At 39.5% G+C, this 21,181-nt stretch overlaps 1 protein-coding gene across 1 annotated transcript in view; it reads right to left on the bottom strand.

Moving 5' to 3' along the window:
- man1a1 (mannosidase, alpha, class 1A, member 1) overlaps positions 1 to 21,181 on the bottom strand; it is a 158,258-nt gene that overhangs the window by 36,628 nt on the left and 100,449 nt on the right. The window lies entirely within an intron of this gene.

Raw genomic sequence — 21,181 nt, 5'->3', positions numbered from 1 at the left:
AAAAGTGGATTTGTGCACTTTTAACTCTTTCAATTTCCACAGGAATGAATAATGCTCATTCTTCTTAGATTAATATGGTAATATCTGGTGTTTTTCCTGGATGTCTACCACTCCTTGGTTGTTTGCAGTACTGTGTAACAGCCTAAAAGCGTGACGTAAGACTTGATTTGTTTTTTAACCTGTATAAAACTTGTGCTAATCACGTTCTTGGTTCCACTTTTTTTCCCTTTTTTTTAAGCACAGTTCAGGTGTTTTCTGCTGCAAGCAACACAACAGCAAATTTCCTCCTTGACTGGTGATCTCTTATCAAGTGCATTTAAATTCCCAGTCTAATCTTTTGTGTTAGCAAATCTGACAAGACAGCTTTGTAGCAGTTCTAGCCGAGGGCTTTGGTTGTCTCCAAGGTGTCTGATTTTGTTGGCTGTAAAAGTGAAGTGTACTTCCATATTTGGCTTCTGGTGTGAGTGTACTAAAGCAGTAAAGACGAAATGGGATTTGGCCTAAGACGTAGTGGACAGTTTGACACTGCTGCCAGGGTTTCAGCGGCTTGACTCAAACTGGTGCTGCTGCCCACTGACACGAATGAGAATGGCTTCATGTCTGTTAATGCAGCCCACATGGATTTGGACTTTTTTCTTATAACTTGACTCTAGGTGTAGAATTAAGTGGCACCTGTCCCACAGATTCAAGTCAATCAGATCCTGCCACACCTCTCATGAACAGCACCTCTGAATCCTCTTGTTTTTGTGCTGTTAGGAGAGTTTTTATTGAGACCACAAAATGTTAAAAATCAGAAAGCTTCCAAGGGTTATTGCTAAAAAAAATATATATATCTTTTGAACATTCATGACCAGTGCAAGACAGAAAATGTGAAATCTGGGATAGATCATCGGAATTTCATAGGACTTGACTTGCTTGGTTTCCCCACAGTAACTTGGGATTTGAAGGTTAAGACTTTAGACTTGTTTGTGACTCGCACATGTGAGACTTATTCCCACTTCTGGGAGCTGCCTTAGTTCATAAGGGGAGAAAAAAACAACAACACCAGAGATGTTTCTTGTTGAAATGTGTGACTGAACTGCATAGCGCTATTTCTTTCAACCAGAGGCTGCTATGTAGCTCGCAGTCTTGCAACAAGGTAGAAAATATATGTAAAGTTTTGCCATTCAAAGCCAGTTCAAGCTTATTTGAATTTAATAGCACATGCAGATTTTCATGTTCACAGTATTAAGATGGAGTTGCTGTCTCCATCTTGATGTTTTTGAAACCAGATGTCACCAGCAGTGTACAGTTAGCCACAAATACCTAAAGGAGATTAATTCGCCAGCTTTCCTCCAATATTTTGTGACTGACGCTGTGAAATAATTGGCTGATGATGATGATCACCCCAAATTGGTATTTAATCACCACGAATAAAGGACCGACTAACTATCCAACTACTGCTAATGAGCTCTGTTGTTATTATTCATGCATTATTCTACTATATGTGGAAATGTGTCTTTTTACACACACATTGAGTCAGAGACAGTGCAGTATCACACTGCGTCATGAGCTGGCAGCTCTGTACTCGAGGGATCAGCCACTCAGCGGGGTCTGAGAGACGGGGGCAGGAGGGAGAAAAAGATTTGCGAAGAAGAAAAGCTCAAGAGGCCACTCGTCAAAACAATGTGGCAACTCTATGACTTTCTCCTCAAAATTCAGAGGCAGGAAAGGTTACTGAGAGTTAAAGTAGCGAGAGAGGTAACAGAAATGTGGCCAAAATTAACTGCTGGCATTCTGGGAATAAATGTCAGATATCCTCGTGTGAGACGGAGCAACGTGTCGATGTGTTTGACACCGTCAAGATGAGCCATGTTTCTCCTATTACATTTTTGTCCGCCTGACATGCAGACAGAGACTGATGATAGGCTACACCTGAGTATTTCCAATATATCAGACTTTATGAGGTCTACCAAATATTGACACACATTTCTTTATATTTCATATATTTTTAATTTGACTAAATTGAAGGAACTGAGTCTTTAGCCAGAGCTAAAACAAATGTAACATGTTTTGCTAAGTGAAGATTAAATTAATTCTTTTTATTTATACATTACCAGAAAAAACACAAAAGTTAATAGATTTTTTAAATATAAAGTAACAGAGATTCATAAAAAGATGAAAAAAGTGATGAGAAAAGCCAGGAGATATTTCTTACCAGGCTGAACAAACATGTTTACTCTTTATTACACGTGCACACCTAAATCTGAGTTATTACCTAACAGTGCATGCTAAATTCAGTAGACTTTGAGTCTCGAGTTTCGAATGGGCTAGTTTCAAATCACCAGTGTTTTACATTCCTACAGTGGAGGAAATGCAGAGTAGTAGCTCGGTAAAAATACAGAGGACAAAATGCTTGTATGAGATGAGGAAAACTGGCTTTTTAACACTTCAAGAACCTCTTGAGGCGTATCAACTTGAAAATCTACAGTTACCAACCCAATATCATAACAAAATGTATAATAGATGTAACGTGTAATCTGCAAAACATGAAATGGACACGCATGCAGAGGTTGCATTACCAGCAGGGGGAGATAAAATACTTAAAGCCACAAAGTTGGCAATGAGCAAAAAACATACAGAGTACATTCGTTCCAGGTTACTTAATGGATAGAAACCATTAAGCTAGGCGGCGAATGTGTATTTAAGTGTAAATGTGTTAATATCTGTTTAAACACTTTCCTGAAATTATTTCATGCTGGCTTAAAATGAAATATCTAAAATATCTCCCTCTACTGGAAGAAAAAAATATGGATAATTTTAATTCCTTTTTTGCTCCTGTGACTTCTTCTCACGGATCGGAAAATCAGTTAAGAAAGTGGATGGATGGAGTTTGGATGGTGGAGGACTTAAAAAGGATTTCAAGAACATGCACCTTGCCGAGAGGGATATTAACAAGAATTTGAGAAACAGCAAAGCAGCCAGATCTGAAAGTCGATGTTTTCTGTTAAAAAATTCCCTTAAAGATTACGGATTCTTGTGCAGGATTCACGGCATGAGCAAAAAATAATTTAACAGATGAAAACATTGATATATCCGCTCATACGGGTTCCTTCTGTATTCCAAGGAGACTTTCACAATGCAGTACTTTCAAGCCAAGATGTTTGATGGCACTGTGGACACCGAAATGCGTGTGTGTTTAGCTGCGCAGTGGGAGCAGAGCCGTGTCGTAACAAGGCATCAGATCACAGTGATTAATGCCTTTAATAATGCTAGAAGCACACTGAGGGGAAGAATAAAAACACTCCCAGGGATGCGCCCATGAATGAATTAAACACACTCCGCGTCCAAGGCCATCAAGCAAGCTGCCAACAAGCTTTAATGAGTACTACAGAAAGCGAAAAGCACACGCAAAACCTGTGGCTGATGTCAGTAGTAAAAGCTGATGTTGATAATCACATTTCACACCTCGATGCTTCTGACAGCAAAGGCTTCAGGAAAACACACCAGTGTGTTTGTTTGCATATGTTAACCCTAGCAAATGGATGAAACACATATCAGCATCCAATAACTCATGATGCATCTGCTTTAGAGACGTGAAAATAGATCAATCTGCACACCAAACAGCTCAAGTACCAGGAGTTTTCTGTGTGCCCTTTACGGCGAGACAACCTGGTCATCTGAACAAGCACATAGCTGTGTTAAATACAGAATATTATGCTGTATAACTATATCAAACAGTTAAAAAAAGAGTATTCATCTTTTCATATTTAATAAACAGTCAGTCATTACGATAGGTTTTCAAGTATTATTTTCGCATTTGAAAATGGCTCCTGTCATGGCCACTCGAGGCCTGCTCGAAAAGCGAGTCAATCTCCATTAAACACAATGTTAAAAGGTCCAATTTTTTAATAACTCATCTGTTTAATTTGTATTAAGGTTTAAAGTGTGCATTAAGGGAGTTGCTACTTCAACTGAAAAGCAGCTTATACCTGCTAGCTGTCTGCTAGGCTTCATCTCTGAATGGGGTTTAAAGAGGTCAACGCTCCATCAACACTTGCAATATAAAGTGTAATATATTTGACCACATGATTCAGCCTGTGGCCTTCATCAGGGTCATCAACAACCGATCCCAAAACACGCTGGTCAAGTAATAAAGCTGCTCTTTATACTGTTGCTGGAGCTTTAGAGCCTCTTTAGAGCCTTGTTCTTCTCCATGAACCTTGGAAGCAGGTGAAGCTGTGTCAGAAACCTCTATTCTGAATGTGACACACTCCCATGGTTTTCATGCAATAAAACCATTAACAAAGGAGGTAGAAAGAAGGAAAATTTACTCTACTTTCCTCCCATTAGATGTGTTTGGCTTTGGTCTTTAGTCTACAAATGAGTTAAGGGTTCAAGGGTTCAAGGTTCAAGGGTTCAAGGTTCAAGGTTCTTTATTTGTCACATGCATAGTTATACAAGTATAACACACAGTGAAATGTTATTCAAAGATCTCGTCAGAGTGAATACAAGGGAGTAGAAATGATGGTTAAACATTGATTTCTTGAGCTCAGTGTGAAAAGCTAGTGGTTGAAATCGTGACATTGTCCTATACTTAAACGCATGCTGAGACATTCACTGAACATCAGCCACTGAATCAGGTTTAACTAAATGAGGCAGGGAATGTGAGAGCATCAGGCCCGTCAATACAGCTTTTACACAAAGAAGACTGATTTATTTCCACAGGGTCAAGACTGGCTATCACCACTGTCAACAAATGAGGCGGCCACCTGTCAATGAGGTGTAAAACACAGGCATTAACACTGATATGCGTGTTTTGCTCTCTGGAACGATCGAGATTTAGATCTCAGGAACACTAAAGAAACAAAAACGAGAAAGATGACGTCAGTGAGTCCTGCAGTGAAATACGAAACATTATTAAAAATAGCCTGTTAAAATTACAGACAACAGCCTCAATTAATTTGGAGTTTACCAACCGAACTGCTAAGCAACATAAATAAAAAGGACTCAAGTACAGGAACAATAAATGAGAACTACTAATTAGGCTGGCTGCAAGCAAATGTTCAGCATATCCAAATTATTTAAACCAATTAAAGTGAAAGATGGCAAAGTACTTATTGTAAATTCACGCGTTTAAAAGTCTTTCCAAGATTACCTAAAGCTATCAACCATAAGTGAAGAATCAATGGCTGTGACAGCATGTCCAGAACATCACTGTGTTGTGTTGAAGATTGTTGAAGAGGATTACTTACATTTAAACAGTTAAGCAATTGGAACATCAAAGAAATATAAAATATAAAAATATATATAAAATATATATATTAGTTTTTGATTTGCTCTCAAGTTATTTCACATTAATTTCTCTATGGTAACAAACTTTATCCTTGGAAAACTTAATGTTTATAGTATTTCTGGCATTTCGTTAGGCCAAATAATTAATAATTTAATGGAGAAAAAATAGCTTTTTTTTTTTATCAATAATTAAATAGTTATTTATTTTTTGCAGCTCTGTATGGGATAAAGTTGAGCTCAAGAATGAAGTTTTAAGCTAAGCTCTTAAACCGTATGTTGCTGTAGCGTTTCAAAAATGAGGGAGTGATGAGTAAATTTTGCCTAAGGTTGTTACAAAAGATGGTAGATGATAGAACATGCAGAATTTAAGCAGACATCAGCCATGCTTGTGTAAAAGCTGCATTAACTGTGTGGAGAAGATAATGGCCCTCGTAACAATCTTAAGCTTCACCTGGTTCAGTGATCTCCAAGTAGAGAATAACTAACATAGTGTTAGTGTGTTTTCCTGTTGTGAGTATAGCTGACAGGTGTGCGCACTTATATGAATGAGATAAATTAGATTTATTATGTTTTTGGTCAGAGTTAAGGTCATTTATAAGATTCAGGTTATGTTTAGAGTGAGGAGACGACAGTGGAAGGTGGAACCAAGGACCTTAAATTTTAAGTATGGGTGTTCAGTCAATCAAACCTCCGCCTCTTCTCTAACCACATATGTTTGCAGTGTGTGTGTTTTGCGTGTACGATTATGTGTTGCAGTCCGCGGGGAGTCGCTTGGACAGCTCCCTAACTAAGATGAATCACCCAGCCAAGCCTCTGGGTGACCAGCAGGCATTCTGGGACACGTGGCCCAGATTACAGCGGCGTCTGTGGGGACGGCGCGAGCCGACACCTCCCTCCCTCCCAGATCCTGACACGCTACCCTCTTCTCCTCCCCTCTGTCCTTCTTCACCACCTCCGTCTTTCTTCCTCATTTCACTGACAGTGCTCATCATTGCTAAACACCTGATGAAAATTGATTTATTCCTTTGTCTCCCCCCTTTTCCCCCCTTTCCCATCTTCAATTCAAATTTCTACTCATGCATATATAACACTCACATTTTATCTCATTCTTTTTCTTTCATTTCCTGCCCTGTATCTGCTCTGTTATCTTGGCAATAAACAAAACTGAAAAGCATCCTCACCCAGATGTATTTACAGACACATGACTAGTTCATGATTAATTTAAAGACTGTTTTTTGTTTTTATTCAGCCATCTGTCACTGATTATTAAGTAGCTTAAAACACAGGTTCCCAAAGCTGTGGATTTGGGGTTTGGTGTGGTTCTTTTCTGTTGTTGTTTCTTCCTGCCTTACTGTCTGTCTTTGTCTGTAAAAACAAACTCAATGCAGCAGGCCAACACAGTTTGACTGATTGGCGAGATCAATTTCCAGCACTGCATCGCACCCCGTGTCATGAATACGAGTTAATAGCATCAGAATGGAGCTATGAGAAACTACCTTTACAAACTTCTTTTTACACCGTCCAGTCCGACTTTAAACAAATGGTTTAAATGGTGATGATGTGGGATATCCATAGAACTCGGTTGACATGTGGCGTTAACGTGTGATCTGTACCTGGCAAAACATGGGTTTTTATTGTTATTAAACACATGGTTTTACATCACTACAAGCAGACTTCAACTGCCCAACCCACCACTGTGCCGGGACCTTTAGCTTTCTGTGAGGCCGCTGGTTTTAAACAGTCCACCCTCACCTCCCTGTATATCTCTTCAATTTTGCCTCCGAAATATAAAGATTTTCTCTTTCCTAACTGACAATTAAACACCCAATTTTTAATTCTTCCTGTACCACACAGCATTCCCTACCCTGTACGTGGGGCTGCACATCTAGCGCAGAGTTAAAAGGACACAGAAGTGTGATGTTTGTTCACTTCATGAATTAATTAATCCATTCAGCGATGAGTGCAGACTGAATATGGAAAACATAAGCGAGGGTACGACTGAGTGTCAGCTGAAGGAGGCCCGTTTGGAGACTGCTGCCCTGACAGCTGTATTGGAGAGGCTTGCACACAAACCACTCTGAGGAGGTGACAGCTTTCGGTAGTTAAGAAGCCCGCTGTTGTGTGAATGGTTGCTCTTGTCCTCCTCGCTCTCTCTCTCTCTCTCTCTCTGTCTGTGTCCGTCTCACTCGCTCGCTCACTCTGGGTTTAATAACTTGCTTTGGGGAAGGAAAAAGTAGGATGAATGAGGGAAGAAAAACAAACACGGATTTGAGATGGGAGATGGAATTGTAATCATTTAAGGAAAGCAAATGGGAAGGAGCGAAACTAAGAACAGAAAAAAAATGCCAGTATTGATTTACATGTTGTCTGATATACAAATAAAAGTAAAACCGTCCAAAGTTCTGCAAAAAGCCCAGACTATAACTTACTGAGTCATCTGTGTGGGTCAGAGCAGAGTCTGAACTCATAACCTTGAATTACAACAGGAGGAAGCAACGCTGGCAATGCAAATACCTGCAAGGTATAAAAACATTTCCGGGCAGGATGCCTCAGGGTGGAATATTAACCAGCGTAACTGATGGTTTTTAAAGGGGAACTCTCCTCCAAGTCTATCTAAATGATATGGAAATACTGAGAAAAAGGAACTTCAGCATTACAGTTCACTGGTATATGCTGGCACCTTCCTGACCCCATGAATGCATTTGCTCTTACAGCATGTTTTCTTTCCCCCTCCAGGGTCACTTTGGTGTTAAAAGGTGGATCTGTCCAGACTACACCTTGGAAAAAAAAAAATCCTTTTACTGTCCAAAATAATTAAACTCTGACTCACCCTCAACTACTAAAGAGCCCTGCAGGTGAAGCAGTTTGAATGCTAATGAGACTGGATGGAGAAAATGGAGAGAGAGCAACTCCAGAGTTATTGTGCTGTTTCGGCAGGGGCCACCTGTCAGCCATGATAACACACAAAAGGGTATACAAACCTCTCGTTTAGAGGGTCGGCTGTTAGCGTAAAAGGTGACGGCGAATGAAACATGTTGACAGAGAGATTGTTGATATGAGCTATAATGTATGCAAGTTGTCCTTTGTGGTCTGTGTCCCAAATGTCACCCAGTGACAGTGAACATTTCACTGTTATTGTGAGAATAAATAGTGTAATATAAAGGAACAACAACCAATAATGCAATAATCTACAAGTATTTAAAGCCTGCATTTAACTGGAAAAAGTGAAAAGATGAGAGAGTCAAGCGCTGCAAAGGTCTGAAAGGTCTTTTTGGAGCCCTTACACATTGCTTATGTAGGGTAAGGGCAAAAAAAAAGGGTCAAATTTCTCATAATTAATGAGGTTGTAACACTGACGTACGTATGTATGTATTTAGAAGAAAGAAGACTGCAGGAGAAAACTGTTCAGTCATTTAAGGAAAACATTTCTCAACCAAACATTGCAAGAATTTTGGGACATTATTTATGAGACATAATATAATTAAAAATTTACAGGATCAAGAGAAAGGGACCAGGCTAAAAGAGAACCCGTGCTCCATTGGGACCGGATACTGATGGCCCCTGCATTGTTTGCTTTAGCATGAAAATTAAAACAAAGTTGTGTTAGATTTGTCGCAGTCTTCTAATGAATATCATGTGTCACAACTCAAAAGAAAAAAAAAAAGAATAGAAGTTAAAAAAGGAAACAAAGCAGTCGCTGAGGGGTTTGTCCTTAAGGTTTTCGAGGAACCTTTGTGCTCCTGCTGTGATATATAATGGAAATGGCAGTGAAGACAGAGTAAAACTGTCTCCAAGTTTAAACTTGTGTCTAGGCCAAGTTAAAAAGAGAAAACGAGAAATGCATGGCAAGCCTAAACAACATCAAAGCAGGCCGCGCCAGCAGTTGTGGCGTCACTTTTGGCACCCGCCACCGTTCCTGATGGTGACAACAGTAAGCATGCACTGATTGCAAGGCAGTAAATTGCACTTAAAAAGACACGATGAGTTACGGAAATCACAGCACGGGAACACTTCTAAGAACCACTGCCAGAAGCTCACCGCTGCATTTACAACAATTTAAAACTACCATCTTCTTTGGGCCCAAGCTCATTTAAAATGGATCAATCAAAAATCTAAAATTTGGACACTTTATTAGACATAAGAAATATGAAGACTTTTAACCATAGACTGACCTAAATATGTACATTAAATACAAATCAGTAGTAGACACAAAACAGAACTTTTGGCCTCTGAAACTTGAGATCTTGTTGTTTTCAAACCACTCCTTTCAGATTGTCATCTACTGTGTGCAGTTTTGAATCCAGCAGAATAATGTACAGATGTTTTATTGACCGTACTCTGTACTAATGACTGGCTAAATTCACCAAGTGCGCTGACAGAGTCGAATGCAGCTCTGAGTTATAAAAAACAAAAGCAAAACAGATGCCGCTCACTGTTGGCTAATCTATTGGCCCTAATTCAATACAACTTGGGCCAGACGTCAAGCCTGGAGGTACTGTATAGCAGCTGAGAGCAGACTGGTCTTCACTTAGTAATTAGCCTTCCGTGCTGGAGCTCCTTTAAAGGCTTCTTCTTTCATCTCGCTATGTTCAGTATAATTAAAGCCACTACATGCTTCTTGAGTTTATTCTAAAAGCGTACTATGACAGAACATATAATGAATGTGGCCTTTTTGTGTTTCTCATGCGTCCGTTTTCCACGGTGTATGAATGCGGTACATATAAGCACGCACAAAGTTAGCACAATGCTCCACTCATTCTATCCACCCTGAAAGAAGGGCCTCCACTGTCATGTTCTCCACCACTGCTTTTAATTTTCACTACATTAAACAAATCGGGATCATAATGTCACGTCTCCTGTTGGCAGCCGTAACAGCGATGCCATTCATGAGAACTTTTAAAGGGCGCGCAGTTTTTGTTTATGCAAACCTATTTTTTTTCTTCTGCTGTTATTTCAAACATTACTCATCTATTAGTGAATCTAGTGTAATTCATAGAAGAAAAAGAAAAGTTTCAAATACACTCTGTTAACAGGTATTAAGGCAATAAAAAAAAAAAAAGAAAAAACAAGGAAATGCTGAGCTCATGTCAGTCAAACAAAGATGACAGAAAATTTCTGGATCACCTCTGGCTTCACAGCTGGAAACCTTTCTCGAGTCTGACACTTGATAGGAGAAGCAGAATCTCTTTCTAAGACGGGTAAAACCTTTGGCTTTATCTTCCATCTCAAAAGTAGCAATCCTCGCCTTGTGTATTAAAAAATAAAACACACACGCACATACACACATGTGCGTGCACAGGTGCAAAGAGGATCGACTGACGTTATTATTTCCTCTGCTCTCTTGTGGCACAGTCGGTGCTGACTCGGCACACTTTTGACAGTCAGCTCTTTTGACGGCGCTGGTATGGAAATGAAGACGATCGGGAGAAAGCGAATTTACATAGAAAATTGCCGTCTCTGTAGGAAAGTTACAGGGGAGGAGTGCACAACTGGATGGGCTGGAGGGATAAAAACTGCAATGTGAGCATCAAGCAGTAATTTTAGGTTAATGCTCTGCTGCAATGAGCGTTTACTTTTGTCATGCAAAAAGCCTTTTGTATCGATTTCCTGTATCACTATAGTACTTTTTTTAAGGATCGATGTCTAAAACTAATCAATTCATTTTGAAATGTAAGAAAAAAGTCAGAGGACACTGCGTGTTTTTTGTCAGCAGAAGAGTTTTATATCACTCAGGGAGAGTAATGAAGTGTCTAGTCTGGTGGGAGGATGGGAATCAGTTCAGACGGGAGATCTCATATCCAGCTCGCTTCTGGATCCAGCTGAGACACACTGCGGTTCACACATGATATTCTGATTTTAAATGCACAAGTGGCTACTTGTGATTGGATTTTTGCTTCCCTGCTCACATTTGATTTTACCTGTCGAAGGGGGAAAAAAAGACAACAACATTCAACTGCTGACAAACAGAAAACAGTTCTGAGCCCAGCAGCAGGGGAAGAGGGCTGTGTTGGAAATATGCATATTAAAACATGGCGGCTTCATCCTGGTGTGGTTTGCATGACCTGTGAAAGATGTTTTTGTAGTCTACGATAGTAACATTGACCAGGATTTTCATAAATAGAATTTTTAATTATCAAAGTTGTAGTCACCCACCCTCTCGAGGGCCTAGTTTGAATCAGGAAAAATGCTGATTATCATCTTAAACAGAATTTTTTAAATAACCCAACACTCCCAGCTTCACGAAACATCTCCCATCTAATCTTTTTGCCCGTAACCTGTGATTAAGGTCCATTCACCAGCCTCAGCAGCCACTTTCCGAATAACCAGGAAGCATACGAACTCAAACGAGTTAATTCAAACAATGCTCAATAATTCAAATGGAAATATTCTCAAACATAAAACAAAAAGTAGAGATGAAAAAGAGACAGAGTCAGAGTGAATAAGCGTTCAATGTAGTGAGGTATCATTTAAATGTCGATGTGGAAAGTCTGTATTGTCAGAGAACAGGACTGAGCTAAAAGACTGGAAGGCTTGCATGTGATTAGAGCTGGGCGATAGAATGATAACGATATGTATCGCGATATAACTTTTACTCGCTATCGCGATAGACCTCGCCGCTCTTGTCCTCTTAAAAAAAAAAAAAAAAAAAAAAAAAAAAAAAGGTCAGCCAATCCAAATTAAGTAGCCCAGAGCCAAACCAATCACAGCCGCAGCGTCACGTCGCGTGACTTGTTACGTACAGCACAAGTGCCAAGCTGCACGTGTGTTTGTTTGGGAAGCAGCCAGCGGGTAATGGAGCCAGCGCATAATGGGGGAAATGAGTGTGCTGACTAGAAAAATCAACCGAGCGTGACCGAAGAGAAAACAGATAATGGTTCCAACGCCGGAGAGATTGTCGAACGGAAGAGCCAAAGAAGTTCCGTAGTGTGAAGGTATTTCGGCTATTTCAAGTCTGACAAAAAACAGAGTAGCGTGCACTGTAAATTGTGCCGAAAGCAAGTCTGGAAATACAATAAACTGGTGCATGCGTCACACTGTGCGCCACGTTATTGTTTCGGTGAAATGAATTTCTACAATACTGTTACTGTTAATTCTACTCTCTGCAGTGTTTAAATGCTTACATATACACACAGTTACTGTCCCTCCACACATACGACTCGGTTCTGCTTCTATGCCCCAGCTTTGTTTACTTTTTCCCACCGAGGCTTCTAGACTTCTGATTGGCCAACATTTCTGCACGGTTAGGAATCTAGCGCCACCTGCTGCTTTGGCATGTTCATAGCAGCGTTTTCCTTCATTTCTCCCTTTATGTGTGGACGGGATTATTTTTTAAAACGAAAACGGAAAATCTCAGTTTTCAAAAATACCCGTGTACGTGTGGACGTAGCCTCAGTCTCTGACTGGAAGCGCTAATTCTTCATTCGGCTTTTGTCAGACTAAAGTAACTGTTAAAACTGTTTGAAAAGCTCAGCTATACAACAAGGAGAGATTGAGAATTTCCTTTTAGTTCTCAGTTTATTTGATATTGACAAAAGTTAGTCAGTTTTGTCTGTTCTTCTGTAAAACAAACTAAGATTTATTTTTAGAATTAATATTTTGTTTCTAAGTGGAATTGACAATTTAGTCTGTTTCGTTTGTTCTATTTTGAAACTTAAACGCTTTAGCGGCTGCCTTTTGTGTAGTTTGCAATATTTGCCTTTATTTATCTGAAAAAGTCTCATGTTCCTTAAGTACATCTACCCTGTTGAACTTATTATGAGAAATAAATATTTAAATCAAAACAAGCTGCTGATTATTTCACATTTTACTTGTGAGCAACGGCACATTTAAATCTTACAAATATAGTTATTTGGCTTATATCGTGATAGATATCGTTATCGACTGAAATGAAAAAAACATATCGTGATATGAAAAAATCTCATATCGCTCAGCTCTACATGTGATAGAAAATGTCAAATATTCATACGCACACTTCCCCAAGGCCAAAAATCATAAACAGGCTGACTCACCCCAGGAAAAGCAAAGCTAACTCATTTCACAGCTCAAACACCTGAAATTGGTCTTCCACATTCTGTTGTGTGATATTTGTCACACATATTTATTTAAGATCATTTCTGGGGGTGATATTTGGCTAAATAGGGAATAAAATGCAGGGGCAGAGCAGGAGCAACGTCATGCACAAAAGGCCTGACCACTGATGGGATTTACACCCACATGGTAACCCAACCTCGTGGGCATCTGGGCGCCTCTAATATGAGAAAAGGGAGCTTGTAAAGTGCTGCGAACCACAAGAGAACCGATGACCTGGTTTGTTCAGTGTGGTGACAAATAAGCTACAGACCTGATTTTCAAAAGGTATAATAAATCGAAAGTATTAAAATGGATCACACGCGGGACTAAATGTCACAGAGTCTCTGGCAAATGTCAGTCAATGCAAACGTCTGTGGCGAGACCTTCTTGTTAAAGGTCTGCGATAAGAAAAATTAGGCTTTCAAGCAAAAAGACCTGCCCTAGTGGATGATTTGATTGATTAAAAAACAGAAAAGATATTTCCATATTTTGAAACAACACCCCCAAAAAAGTTTAAAAAGTTTAATTCTCTTGTGAAACCACTCAGTTCTAGGTGTCTTTTTGCCTACCAAAAAAACACCCTAAACCAAAACAAAACATAGCAAGCTTATAGGGGTTTCTTGCAAGTGACAGACTGAAAGTCTACAGAGAACAGTTTGTGTTTAGACGACTGGTAAATTTAGACACAGACAACAAACATCAAAATCAATGCCTTACTCCAGGCTTTTTGTAAAGACACAACAGCTCCGAGGAATTTACTTTAAATCCGGCCAACAGGATTCTGTCTCCGCCTTTGATAACTGTCATTTTGACACAACCACAAAACTTCGTTTTTTTTTTAACTTTGATACACCAACATCTTAGTCAAATGTAACAGCAACAGCCTAAACATAACATCTTCAATGAAGACCATCAGTGGAAATAATGTTTAATGGAGTGCAGCTAAATGAACTAAGGGAGTGCACAGTGAGTGGGAAACAAGGTACGAAACAAGGTGCGTCCTTGTCAGTTTTGTTGGCTAACACAAAAAAAGGGAGGGCGCACACTGTGGTTAAATGCATTAACAATGAGGTAAAAAAAAAAAAACAACCAACAAAAAAAACCAGAACACATTTTTTAAAAAGGTGCTAACTTGAAAAACAAAGCATTTAATGAGGCTAATGGATAATGACAATAAAACCAGAGGCATGTTGTGATCTGGACATTCAGTATGCAGTGAGCACCAAAAGTCAAATATCCAAATGTTAGTTTTAGATTATTATATGACTCTAACTTGAGCTATAGCTCTTTGACAGTGTGCAACTTTTGTTGTGTTGGAAAGAGGATTAATCCAGTAAGTTATGAGTGATGTAATGTCAGCAGGAACCCACAGACAGCGTGAAAACACCTGAAACGCAAAGCCTTAAACCTGTATTGTTTCTAATAGCCAGCAGGGGGGACAACTTCTCTGCTGGCAAAAATCTTCTGATCGTCCATTCACCAGGGATGGACTGGATGAATAAGCAGCCAAAAACATTATTATCTGTCATTTAAAAAATAAATAAATAACGAGCTCAGCGATTCAGAGGACAGTGAAAGACTACAAAGAAAGATCGGAATGTTAAAGACAGGCAGTACAATCACTCTGAATTTGTGAACACTAATCTCAGCTTGTGGTCTTTTTGGATGTTTTGAGTTGTTATTGGCGCACCCCATACAGCGAGTTTACTGCGGCTTTATTAGAGTTTTATTGATAAGAGTGCTGAGAATGAAGGCAAAGCTGCCGTTATACAAAAACAAAACAATTAGTGGAAAGATGTTTAAATTCTCTCTGGAGCTAAGAGGGATGCATGTTTGTTATCCAATACAAACAGTCCTCGGAAACACCACGAATTTAGAAATATTGATTAGGGTGGCTTTAACGTCAAGTCGGCACAGCTTGTTAGCATCCAAAGTAAGTGGGAGGCAATTTTTATATTAATAAACGCATCCTTAACAGTGAAACAAGCTGACAGAGGGGCAATCAATCAGGTACGTTTGGTTAAAATAACAAAGAAGCGTTGTTGCTGTTGTGAAAAATAAAAAAAATAGAGAAGCTGTTAGGAGGAGAGGAAGGCAGACAGACAGGCTGAGCAGAGAACAAAGATCTTTTAGGCATTGTGTAGCACAAGTGTTAGACAAAGCTACCTGTCAAAGTGCTGTCTGCAAGAGGAAAAAAAGTCTTCAGATCTCCCCAGTGAGACGGCACACACATACCGAGACACATACGCGCACTAACTTTTTTTCAAAGCCAGGTTAGACACGATAGAAAGACTGGCATGCTGTATTAGCCCTTAAAAGCACCAGTATAACATCAAAAAGGCATCAGAGGGGACTTCAGCTGCTGCACATGCATAGATGTACAGATTTACACATACACACACAGAGGCCTGCTAACAAAGCCTGGGAGATAGCTGATGTAATTGGACTGTAAGTCCCAAAGAGCAGCAAGTTGCCTGGTGAAGAGTTAAGAGCCACGCAGCTGGCACTGGGCATTAATATTGAGCACAGAGCCGCGGGGCAAGGCCCACTTTCGCCCACTGAAATTTGAGCTTTTATTTTTTTTTTCCCGCTGCAAAGATGAGACAATATGGACACAGTCGTGTTTGACTCAAAGCTGACCTCAAGAGCTTTGTGCCTGGAGCAACGTGAACTGTAGATTTCATGAAAGTAGTCCAACTTTCTACATATAGCTTTAAACCATCTTTATTAATTCTGCTCAACAATTTCAACAAGCTATTTCTTGACTGTGTGACAATGGCTTACACTACATACCTAATATTACCCAATATCCTTCTTTGAATATATTGAATCTTATCTCTGGTTAGTTTATGTTTTTCTGTTAATTGGTTTCAGCCTCATTTCCAGTAGCAAATTATTATCATGTGCAGTGTTGGGCAAGTTACTTTGAAAAAGTAATTAGTAAAAGTAATTGCATTCAATAAGATGCCACACAAATTATTTGTGCCACTCCAAAAAAATAATTTCTGTCCACTATAAAGGAGAACATCACAGCCTGATACCTGCAGGTCTGACAGCAGCAGGTGTATCACTCCTTTTTCTACCTGGAGACATCAGTCGCCTCAGTCGCCACAACACTACACACTAATTACACAAGTCGACACATTAACTACACACTCCAAACACGCTAAACGTCACAAATCTCTCACATCTCAAAACTTGCTCTCTCTTTTTTCTGCTCTCTCTTTCACCATCACTCCTAAAGTTTCCCCCTCTTCCTAAACAACCAAATGTCCTGTTGCCATATCATTTTTGATTGGTCGACATGGTGCATTTTTCCACCAACACGAAAGGGCATATTTTTTTGTTTGTTTGGGGTATTTTTGGTCATAAGCAGAGAGTGCATGCTAGCGCTGTCGTTAGACAGTAAACGTGATGAAACTATTGAGGAAAAAACGCTGCGTATATTGTTTATCATGACTCTGGTTTTACGTGGCCTATCAACACAATTTAAAAACTGGTATATGTCACCTTGTTGCTTTGTAATCTTGAAGTGGTCATGTGATTGGCTTACCACGAATACTTTATTCTTCCTTAGTCAAACAGCAGCACTCATGCTATTGTTTTGCCCCTTAGCTCCAGGTGTTGCGCCAAAAAGTGATCGTCGGGCAGAAAGTGATTGCCGTCCGCAGGAGCGCGTGCAGCTGCTTAAAGCTGTAGCGAACAGATTACTTACAGCTACTTCCGTGCAACTGATATAAGGTGCGGTAAGCTGAACACAGCTTCAACCGTCTGTTTGTTGAAAAACAGTAATGCGACCGCATTTTCTTGTTAGTAACGGTAACGGCGTTGTAACGATAGAAATAGTAATTACCGGTAGTTAGATTACTCGTTACTGAAAAAGTAACGCCGTTACTTGTAACGCCGTTATTCCCATCACTGATCATGTGTCAACTGAGCTGAAAGTGAAGCTGACTGGGGAAATACAAAAGCTGTAGTTCCTCTAATGGCCAACTGAGGCCATCTCAAAGCCATGTGGCAATTTTGTGTGTTACTTACATTACTTACGTATGTATGTGACTCATTTTTAAACCAAACTTGCTCATATTAGCTGATAAGTCTGCTGTCCTTTATAGATATGATCATGTCTGGTTACAGAAAACTAAAATTGGAAGAGCCAATGAACCAAAGTAGAGGCTTTAAAAATAGGCGATCAGAAACAGCTGGCTGAAAGCCCTATGGTGACGTCCATCTTTTATATAGTTTTTAAACAACAATGAAACTCTTTGACACAGAGGAATAAGATGGCAGACAATCAATATTTTATTAGCCAGGTTTATTAGCTGGTTTCGGCTAAGAAAAACACAGAATATCACCATGCTCGTCCTTTACATGTATCTTGGGTTTGACCCAGAGATGCATCTTGACGGATGAGCCCGCAGGCCCGCGGCCTCGCCAGAGGAAACTCTTGGTCTTTTCACGCTGCTGAGCAGAGCAAAGGCCGGCTGCATTCTAATGCCACATTTAGGTACAGCATGCTCACTAGAGCTGTAATTAAATAAAAATGAGTACACTAAGCCGAAATGCTTGGTATTTCACAGTGTGTGCTGGGGAAAAGTGAAACTGCTTGGGTCAATAGCTTTTTAATCAGAGCATTTGCTGGAACTGTTTCGAAATGAGTGCAAAAGCCTTGAGGCTGGACCTGAAATATTGTGCTACAGTGAGCTGGTGCGCGCTCTGGCAATTCGTGTTAGTTAATTACATTGGTTTAAAATGCTGTTGTGGCAACAGAAAGGTGGCCATTCAGCTTCAGAGCACTACAGGGGCCACCTTCTTTAATACAGACCTGTAAAGTTCACGGGTTTTCATAAAGTGCTTCTAACGAAAATGCTATATGTAATTAATTACCCAGAGGTGTGGTGGACAAAACAGAGATTACACAGATTTTGAAGGCTAAATTAAGCCAGCTGGCTCTAAACTCAACATTTCCCGATATATTCATGTATATTCAAAGGAAAGATAAAAGAGGGAGAAAAATTAGAGACAAAGCAGTGTTAAAAAAAGACAGCAAAAAGAATGAATGACAGGCGAACTAGGCAGCGATAAGAGTGGCGAGAGAAAGCTGAACAATAGGCATGCCAGAGTCAACTGCTAATCTGTGATTAGATAGCGCCTCGGTTTGATAATACTCAAATGTGAGAGCAAAGGGAGAGACTCTTTTTCTGCGTCCTCTGTCACTCAAAGATGTGTGTGTGTGTGTGTGTGTGTGTGTGTGTGTCTGAGTATATTAACAAGCCAAATAGCTTCCACGCTTTATCTTCCTTGCAGGGTAAGAGATAAGGTCCAATGAGAGCAGGTCTGGGAAGCTCCCTCCAGGCCAACTGACAGGAATAAGAAACCAGGCAGCAGACAGAAACTCTGGGGATATTTCAGGGTTTCTAACAATAACCTCCTGCAGATCTGCCATCAGTGACCTCAGGGACATATCAACATACTTTTAAATGCAAACATGTATAATTTTAATATTATTACACTAAGGATGCAGTGATATGTTAATTGAAAATCCTGCTTGTTGACTGCTTTTGAGCTATCAGCAAAAATGATAACATTTAATATTTACCGATGGCAATGGCAGACGTTCATCTGTTGTGTCACATCAGCCTCGCACTGTCTAAATTTTCAAAGTTAGTTTGTCTGACAGAAAGAAACGGGGATTAAATAACAACAACAAAAGCAAACAAAAAGTATTGGCCAAGAACTTCACAATCAGCACATTCCAAAATGTTCTACAAATGCTAAAAGCAAGCATGATTATGTGGGAGTCTTTCATCAAAAACTAGATATCTAATCAGTGGCACCTCCTGTATGAACGTTGTGATAAACGTATATACTCAGTAAAAACTGGTCTAGTTGTTTGTTGTTGGATTTGATCAAATTACTCAAATTCAAAGATGGCAGAAGACGATTAAGCATAGCTGGTATAGCTGACTCGGACCGACTGCAATCACTTTCAGACAGATTGTTGAAGGTTTGCAAATAACTGCCGTCTAATTTATAAAAGCAGACAAATTGGCAACATCGAGCGGGTCTGCACCAATGAGTGCAACTGATTTAAGGCGTGTCATTTTGCAGTAGAGGAATGCAAAAGCAAGCAGCAACTTCAGTCTTATTTTGCTTTGAAATCACCACGCTCAAGCAACTATGTGTCCATTTGTGGAAGACGTTCTGATTTTCTCAAGGTTCAGGTAATTTTCTGCGACAGATTTGTGATTTTCACTAATTTATCACAGCTAACGCCGTATTATCACAAACAAATTGCACGTAGATTTAAATGCTAACTTGATGCCCTTTGATCTCAAATTTATAGTAAACTGACTCTTATTCCCTTTTTAATCGCAGTCTTGACGTATCAAAGTCACTTTTGAAGGTGAGTGGTTGCAGATCTTTTCCCAATCTTTGAAGCAACACAGTCACAATAGTTTTGACTGTGCAGTGGTCCAAAACCACCGTTTTCTGTTGTGGAACTGCAGCATTGGCATTTAAACCAGTGTTGGATTATTAAAGAATGTGATTAGCGATTTCAAATAGCTCATAACTACACAAGATATGTTTGCATGGACCATTTTTAATCCGTTTGTCAGATTCAGGTCAATTTTCACAGTTTTACTTCTTTTACATAAGTTGCCAGGAACTTCTCTGAATTTAATAATGAATAGTTTTTATCTCCTTAAAGAACTGGGTTCAGTCTGCCTTAAATAAAAGCCAAGGAATAGTCAAGTATATACTGGTGTTTTTCTTCATGGGTCATTTGCACACCAACCGTTGTAGTTTCAGAAATATCAAAGTAATCTACTCAATCCCCAAGCAAACGAAATCTCCTGCATATGATCTTCCCTTTAGAGGAAAGTGAAATGTTAAGGTCCTGAGTGGATAATAAAAATTTAAACTTCCTACTACCATGAGACAGGAAACAGGAGTCTTTACTCCATTAGGTTTGAATCTTGCATCATCGTTTATATGCATCTCACCCTGTAAGCAAGAATCCTAATGCTAAGCTTATGCAATGTTTATCATCTTCACCCCAGACTGCAGCAGCATTAATGTTGAACAGTATTTTGTTCACTCCATTTTAATCCTTTAGAGCACAGATTTTATTTTTGAGCTGGAAAATAGTTTCTCCTTGCTTTTAAGCCTGGGACTCCCTGGTAATACTTAAAGTATAGACACATTTTTGCCCTCCCGTGCTTGCTCTATGGTTTTGTTTCTTTCATCATATGTTTGATTTTAGAGCTCTCACCTGTACAGCAGCAGTGCCTTTATTTATTACTGTTTTGATGTCTAAATAGGCTAACCCAAGAGATACATCTGAGGAAACTTAAAAGGAGAAAAAAAATAGTGAGACAAGTTCAGGTGAATTTACAAACTTGTGCATTAATCCATGTGCAAATATGCTCCTAAAACTCATTTTTGGCAGGAATGTCTTGCTATTTAATGCAGGTGGAAAGTTTAATCTCAGAAATGAGGCTGTGTGACAAATGTTTATTTAGGGCAGGCAGGGAGAGTAACTTACTCTTTAAACCTCGTGGAGAAAACCCATCAAAATATCTTAGTGTCCATTTTCTAACACAATTTGCCTCTGCAGTGTCAGCCTGCAGCCATGCAGCTGCTCTTCTCCAACCCAGCAGAAAGTTTCTCTTATTCCTGTAATAAATATTGATTTTTTAAAAATGTTTCCAGTGCTCACCGAGAAAGATTATAATAACTGTTTCAAGGTGCTACATAAATAAAGTTACTAAGAGTAAAATCCAAAAATAGAGTTATGATCAAAGAAATAACATCAAGGTAAGATTAAAGTTTA

The sequence above is a fragment of the Astatotilapia calliptera genome, chromosome 15 (assembly GCF_900246225.1).
Source record: "Astatotilapia calliptera chromosome 15, fAstCal1.2, whole genome shotgun sequence".
Classification (NCBI taxonomy): Eukaryota; Metazoa; Chordata; class Actinopteri; order Cichliformes; family Cichlidae; genus Astatotilapia; species Astatotilapia calliptera.
Note: the sequence above shows the minus strand (reverse complement) of the source record. Positions and strands in the feature narration are given on the sequence as shown.